Source organism: Panicum virgatum, chromosome 7K (genome assembly GCF_016808335.1).
Source record: "Panicum virgatum strain AP13 chromosome 7K, P.virgatum_v5, whole genome shotgun sequence".
NCBI classification, from domain to species: domain Eukaryota; kingdom Viridiplantae; phylum Streptophyta; class Magnoliopsida; order Poales; family Poaceae; genus Panicum; species Panicum virgatum.
The window spans coordinates 21,035,195-21,041,307 of record NC_053142.1 but is presented as its reverse complement, the minus strand read 5'-3'; positions in this window follow the sequence as shown (position 1 = coordinate 21,041,307).

The window sequence follows — 6,113 nt, the reverse complement described above, 5'->3', positions numbered from 1 at the left end:
ACTTTGACTTTCTCTTCTGCCTCAATGACTAGGTCTAGCCCAAAGACTTTGCGTTCTCCGGTTTGTGACCAACTCAAAGGAGTTCGACACCTTCGACCGTATAACGCTTCAAATGGTGCCATTTGCAAGATGGATTGATAACTGTTATTATTTGAGAACTCTGCCAGTGCTAGGCACTTATCCCAGTTCTTGCCATATTGAATAGCACATGCTCTCAACATATCTTCAAGGATTTGATTGATTCATTCAGTTTGCCCATCTGTTTGTGGATGATAGGCTGAACTATGAATCAATTTGGTTCCAAGGGATTCTTGCAATTGCTCCCAGAAATGTGCAATGAACTACGCCCCACAATCAGAAATGATCGTCTTTGGAACTCCATGCAGACGGACAATCTGGTCGAGATAAATCTCTGCATACTTCTTGGTAGAATAAGTTGTATGCACAGGAATAAAATGAGCGGTCTTGGTGAGTCTATCAACGATTACCCAAACAGAATCATGCTTCTGAGAAGTGTTGGGTAAGCCAACGATAAAATCCATACTGATGTCCTCCCATTTCGAGGATGGAATGGGTAAGGGTTGGAGAGTATCAACTACTTTCAAGTGACTAGCCTTAACTCTGCCTTAACTCTTTGACAGACATCACACTCCGAAACATATTTGGCAATCTCTCTTTTCATTCGAGTCCACCAGAAATTCTGTTTTAGATCCTGGTACATCTTGGTACTACCGGGATGAATAGAAAACTTTGATAGATGTGCCTCATCAAGGATTTGTTTTCTAAGCTGGTGGTTCTTGGGTACAACAAGTCAAAATTCAAACCACAGAACTCCTTTATGATCCACACGGAAACACTTGTACGTTGTTTCTCCATGGGATAGCTTTTCCTTGATGATTTTGATACCTTCATCATGTAATTGTGCCATGATGATGCTATCATGAAGTGTAGGCTCGACAGCTATATGGTTCAGACTTCCTTGAGGTACCATTTCTAGGTTTAGTTTCATCATTTCCTGGCATAGAGTTTCGTTAAATGGCTCTACAGATATACAATGGCATTGTTACTTGCGGCTAAGTGCATCTGCAACAACATTAGCCTTTCCTGGATGATAGTGCACTTCTAGATCATAGTCCTTTATCAATTCTAGCCAGCATCTCTGTCTCATGTTGAGATCAATTTAGGTGAAGATATACTTGAGGCTCTTATGGTTAGTGTAAATGTTACAATGAGTTCCCATAAAATGATGTCTTCAGAGCTTAAGAGCATGTATGACAGCTGCTAACTCCAGATCATGTGTTGGATAGTTCTTCTCATGATTTCGGAGAGCTCTTGATGCATAAGCGATCACCCGGTTGTCTTGCATAAGTACACAACCAAGTCCCGTATCAGAAGCATCACAATAGACATCAAAAGGTTTGGTACTATCCGGTGTAGCCAGCACTGGAGCAGTAGTCAGTCGTGCTTTGAGAGTTTGAAAGGCCTCTTCACATTTATCATCCCAAACAAATTTCACTCCTTTTTTAATAACTCCGTCATAAGCTTGGCTATTCTGGAGAAATCAGGAATGAATCGATGATAGTATCCAGCTAAACCGAGAAAACTGCGAATCTGATGGATTGAAGTAGGAGGTTCTGCTGGCATGACGGATTCTACTACCCTTGCACCAGCTGATGAAGCAATTCGGTTTGCATGGCCATTAGCTCGGCAAGATTCAGCGGTGGTGGCGGTGACTGCTGAGATCCACTGCCAGTTTCACGGCCGAAGCCTTCGGGCGATCCACGGGTATGACCAACCATCTGTAATTATGGAAGACATCCATTAGATACATTATCCTTGCTCCCAAAATCAATGGTATATGCAATGATCATACATTGGACAGCAAAACAAAATCAGTAGAATTTAACAAAATGCGGTGTAACACAATATGCATAACACACATTTTGCTCAACCAACATAGCTCAAAATTGGTCAGTTGTTAGATAACTTTATACTCTACCATTTCGGTATTCAACTCCAGAAGCAAAACAGTAAGGAAGGTAACCTAAAAATTCACTTTTCGTCATTTTGTGCTATGCTATTTTTCAACAGAGATCATGGTAGTGTTTTGACTATAAATATAGCTACACAGATCCAAATAGGCTAAAATTTGGTGAACACCCAGGTTACAAAATTTATAACAACTTTGGTACTCATTAAACAGCCTAAAAATGCACAAATGAAGAGATAAAAAAAATTCGGCAAGCAGAAAGGTCATGATTTCCAAACTGGTAGTCACTACTTATATTACATCTAAGGTAGTCTTTATATTACAAACCTAGCATCACACTTCCTTACCACATATGCTACAACAAGTGGTACTCCTTCCTAGGGCTATTTTACAACATTTTCTTTCCCTATTTACATATACTACAACAAAGAAGATCACATGCTATCTAGGACAATCCTAAGATGCCTAGAAGTCGTCGAGGTTGCCCACAGAGGAAGCACTGCCGGAGGAAGAGTCGTCCGGCTGAGGGTTAGGCTCGGCAGGCTCGTACTCAGAATCTATCTCTGAGACTCCATCAATCTCCTTTGGATCTTCTTCTTCTGTTGTAGGCTCGGTTGGGACAGCTGGGGGCATTGGCTGCTCATGGAGCATACCAATATGCTCTATAGCATCACCCAGCTCCATTTGGAGCTCGTGAACCTGCTCCTGAAGAAAAGCAATCACCGTGTTGCGCTGCACTATTTCAGTACCATACTCTAGGACCTGAAGCTCGTACTGTGCAATAACATTATCTCTCCCAGCAACAGCTTCATTAAGCCCCTGAATCTGAGTGTCTCTCAGACTAAGACTTCGCTGAAAAGTCTGGGCCAAGCACATCACCTGATCCATGTGCCTCTGCTGAAGGACCTAATAGCAGTACTGGGCATTCATATACCTAATCACCGCCTGGATAGTCTCATCAGACACATCTCCAGATAAGTGACCACAGTGGGTGGTCCTGAAGAGCCACTCTGCGCTGCCAGCATTGACTGCCGGAAACAAGCCAATAGGATAAGCGGCCACTTCATTCGGATGGTGCTCACAGAAGGTGGTAATAGCTTTGAGGGCTGCGGTCTCAAAAGCGTCCACAAGGCGATATCCAACCACCTCAATCTCAATAGGCGGCCAAGCCAAAGTGGGGTGCTGAGGAATGGTCATGGTGGCACTGCACTTCTGAACTCCATCCTCAGAAAACTGTCGTCTCTTGTACCGGGGTGGTTCTGGGTAGTGGAAAATACGAAGCGTATCCCACAAAATCCTAGGAAAGCCCTTCCAGTACAGGCAATCCGTATGAGCATATCCATCATCATCCCAGAAGATACTCGGAAGGTCCGCCATCTGAATCAAAAGGATTCAAATGTGAGTTATATGATTATCTCAAGACTTCTTAAATAAAGCTTTTAAGAAGACTGTGGAAAAATGTGATTCTGATTCAAAAGATTATATGGTTTCACAAGACTTAGGAAGTAAACAAACCACAATTGGTACTGGTTCATCTGTTGAGATTCTATGGAGTGAAAAGATCATTATGACATCAAGATTGGGCTAAGGATGAAGGCATGACTCAATTCCATCCTTTACATCCAAGAAAGTCTAAGTGTTTCAACAAACTTACTCCTAATATCAAGTTTTAACTCAACTTATTGTTTAATCATTCTAAGACATATTCATGAGGATGCACGCTAGAAATTCCTTAAAAAGACTCATGTAACAAATTCAAATCCTAGGAATCAAATCAAACATCCTCAAACTATACATGCACATTCTATTTGCCCTCACAAAATAAACAATTGCCAACTATTGTTGGGCTTACGTGGTTAGTACGGTGGCATAACATAGATATGTCTCTCCCTATAATATCTAGTCGATAAATTCTAACCGTTCTTAACTTATCGAATCGCGGTTAGTGTACCTGCAGAAGATTGACAGAACATATATATGCATTGAACCTTTCATGCCAGCACTCATGAAAGTGTTCCCATACATTACCGCTCACTATAGAAGCGGCATCCATGCGTCCAACACTGCATGGATAGTGCTCATATGCTACCGGGGCAACGTATTCACGGGGTACTTTTACTCCCAACATAATCGACCGATGGTCAGTATATTGGTAGTAGCTCAAGTAGGCCACTGCTTGAGCGCAACGTTCGGTTCGCATCGCCGACGGGAAGGTCTGACTCCCTCAGCTGACTGAGTATACTTTACTCCCAATATAGTCAACTAATAGTTGGTATATTGGCAGCACCTCAAATAAGCAACCACTTGAGGGCAGCGTTTGGCTCGCATCACCGACGGGAAGGTCAGACTCCCTCAGCTGACTGAGGATACTTACCTTCTTACCTTAGTATAGGTGCGTCGTTACAGAATTTAAAAGGTTGATTGTGCACAAAAGTAAGGTTTGACAGAATGTAAAGTGCTGCAAGTTAGATATAAATAAACCATAAGTTAGATAGCCACCTAGTAACTCCCATAAATTCCCCTAGGGCTTTACATTCTAAGCACAATCCTTAACGAAACAAACGTAGTTTTATAAATACTTTGTTGGTCCAATTTTATACGGATATCGATTTTTAAGGTTCCAACACCTCTGGTGTACACTTGCATCTCTGATACCAGCTGTGGCAGAACCACCTAAATTATCCCGGCTCAAGTGCGCTGGCCATCACCATAAAGGCAATACCGACTCAAACGCACTTCAAACAGAACAATTCTTGGTATGTCGGGTAACGTCCCGATACAACCACCAGATCTCGGATTGAATAAGCATACCCCGCACGAAGACGAGTCCAGAGATATTACAACTATAAATTTTACAACACAGGCATAGTAGTTATTACAAAAAGTTTAAAGTATTATTACAGGTCCAAACTCAGTAAGATGTTATACAAGACATAAGTTTAAAGTTTAGAGTTAAAACAGCGGAAAGAAAACACGACGGCTACAACACGTCGCAAAAGAATACCAAGCTAGCCCAAGCAAGGTATCACTCAAACAGCACCTAGAAAAATATTAAATTCTATAGACTAAACTAGAGCAAATTAGAGGCTAAAAAGTTAACAGGATATCGATACAGAGCTAATACAGCTACTGTAAATTTTTTAGAATTTATCTAGATATAAAACAGAAGTAATAATTTTGACAAGATTAAACCACATATGGTAAAACCAATTAGTACAGAAAGTTCTATAATGTTTCTGAATCCAAAATTTTATAGACATGAACATATGATCAAAATAGAGTTCCAAAAATATTCTCAGATTTTTCTAAACAAGGAAACTATTTATTATAATTAAAGCCTACTTAATAAGAATTAAATCAAAGGTATAGTTAAACAGATCTAAAATTTCCCAAACTTTCGCAATAGCAAAGTTTTAGTGACATGCATGGATGGAAAAAGTTTCAGATAAAGAACTTTAATATTTCTACCAGCATAAATACATTAGCAAAACTAGTAGATCTATGAATCTTGAAACTTTGACCTAGTTAATGGTGTAAAAAGGTGTTCAAATTTTTATCATGTACTAGTAACACTGCAAGACACATTCTAGCCAAAAATCACAGGAAGTTACTGAGTACAACTCTTAGAACATTTAAAGCCTATTTATTCTATTCTTTTTCTTGGATTAAAATGCAGACCAAAATTGAAGATGTGTATGTAACAAAACTTGTAGGTCTTTTAACAAGGATTCCAAAACATTTAGATTTGTATTTTTCTCATTTTTCTACGAATTTCTAGGCATTTTCAAATTTCACTGATTTGAGTTCTAGAGTTCATGTCGTTTTTACACTTGGACCCCTGGAATCAAGTTTCTAAAATACGAATAGGTCCTTCGTCGGGAAACAAGAACAGAGCCGCCGTTTCGGCTCGGATTCCGGTGAAGTTCGGCACCGGCGGTGAGGGGAAGGTGGGGGAAAACAATGAGGAGCTCGAGCCGCACCTTTTGGTAGCCCTGGCTCGGTGGGAGATGGTCGGAAGGGGACTCGTCGACGGTGAGCAGTGGCGGTCGGCGTAGGGGAACGACGGCGAGGATGCTCCGGCGGTCGAGGGTGGGAGAGGAGTGGCCGGGGAATTGCGCGAGAG